Below are 2,158 nucleotides of genomic sequence, written 5' to 3'. Positions count from 1 at the left end.
GTTTGTCTAATTTGATTTAATAGGTATCTTTTTAAGACTTTGCATTTGTTCCACGAGAAGATGATTGGTGTGGAAGAAATGAATGATTATTGCGGAAGAATGAATCAAATTGTTTATCAAATCATAATTACTTTGGTTATTCCAAAACTTCTCTGTAGTAAAGAAATCAAGGATTTCATCTATTGCCTGGGTTTTAACTTTTATAGTTGCATGTAAGTGAAACTGTGAAAGGATAACTTAGAGAGGATGAGAATAAAATGAAAACTATTGTGTTGAGTGTAGGGAGTTTGAGAGACTCTCCCAAAATCTCTACTTTTTTGAGAGATTTGGAGTGAGGAAAAAATACACTATAAACTCCCTAGAACTCCCCAGAACTCCAAAAAAAAACAAACTCCCTATCATTCTAATTTTTACCACTAACAGGGAGTTTAAGAGTTTCTTTCAAACTCCCCCACGACTAACGGGGTTTTTTAGGGAGTTGGGGAGACTCTTCTAAACTCTTCCACGACTAACGGGGATTTTAAGAGACTCCCTCGAACTCCCTCACGACTAATGGGAAAAAACACAACCACACCCAACTCCCCCAACTCCCTTGAGGACTAACACCCTGTATATCTATCATGTAAAATGAGAAAGAAAGTCTAAAGACTCAACATTGAAATTTTAACCGTGTCGTGGATCACTGACCAAAACCCGCGTACTTTCATTTTTAATCTCAGTCGTTCGAAATTTCGAAATCCATTGGCTGTGGGAGTCTGTAAGAGCTCTGTCATTTGAGCTCTGTGAGCCGATCCCATACGTGTACATTTTTGAGTGAGGTAAACTATTTAAACTAGTTTCTCACCCGTGCGATGCACGGGTCTGTTTCTTGCTTATGGAACATTGGAAGAAAAGGTCTGAGTCACTAAATTCTAACCACTGGTAACCAAGTAAAGTTTTTTTAATAACTAGTTCTCTACTTATACTTTTTTTTATCTACGTTTCCATATTTCAGAATTGATCAATTTTTTTTTGAGCGACGCAACATTGTGAATAGCTTCATCAATTTTATACGTAACAAATGATGTGAAGGGTAAATACACTGCGGAATCTTAGGATGGTGTCATTGTTGGGTAACTTGATGCATAAAGTGCACAAAGTATCTATATTACACGAAATAGCACTCCACAATAGCATATCAGGTTGAAAAAATTTCGAGCAAATTGTAGAATAAGTGAAAAACTATAAAAGAACCCAAATATCTACTAAAAGGAAAACAAAAACAAAGCTGAAAATTGGAAGTAATATTCTTCTTGATGATAGTCAACTTTTATTTTTGTGTGGCATAATAACTACTAATAATTAAAGATTAGTTAAGGAGTGCATTTCCTCGAGAGTAGGCCTTATTAACATGAGCATTCCAAGTTTTTATAATTTGTTCAAGTTTTGTCAAGAAATATTAAGACGTAAGTTAGGAAAAAAATGGACTACTGATAGACACATTTTTATATCCGATTTGTCTCGATTCTATATATTGTTAGGGCTCATTTTTGTACTTATTATGGTGTTTTATTTATTTGTAGGTATTTTTGGCCAATAAACATTTTTGGAAAAAATTGGCTCGAAAAGTTGTCGGAAAGCACCCGGAGGACATTTTTTGTTCGGACTCTCACTTTGGATAAGGGGTAACCTAATTACTAAGGGGCATCCCATTTCCAGGCAGTTGCTAATCGCACCCCTACTCTGGATAAGGGGCAATCATCTTCAACATTTCAAAAACCAGGTTTTGGCGGGAAAATAGGTGCAGTGAAGAACAGTTTTGGCAATCGTGATTTGGAGGAGTTTGAGGTCGATTAAACCTCTGATTTTCATAGGATAGACTCCTTATGGGTCTAGGAATCTGTTATGGATGTTTGAATCGATTAGACTGGGCTCAATCGACGGGTTTTTCTCACAACAGAAAATATGGAAACTCACGTGTGTGACCTGTTTTAGGGAATTTTAGAGAGATTAAAGCGATGTAAACCTTCCCAAAGATTTTTATCTATCTAAGGAAGAGTTTAGAATAAAAAGGAAAGCTCAGAAACGCGTAGAAATTCTAAAACAACAAATTGCCGCAACTTGGCCGTGAAGAGAAGGAAAGAGATTTTGGAAGATTTGGGAGAGATTTAATCAGTAT

This window comes from Papaver somniferum, chromosome 5, assembly GCF_003573695.1.
Source record: "Papaver somniferum cultivar HN1 chromosome 5, ASM357369v1, whole genome shotgun sequence".
NCBI lineage: Eukaryota > Viridiplantae > Streptophyta > Magnoliopsida > Ranunculales > Papaveraceae > Papaver > Papaver somniferum.
Note: the sequence above shows the minus strand (reverse complement) of the source record.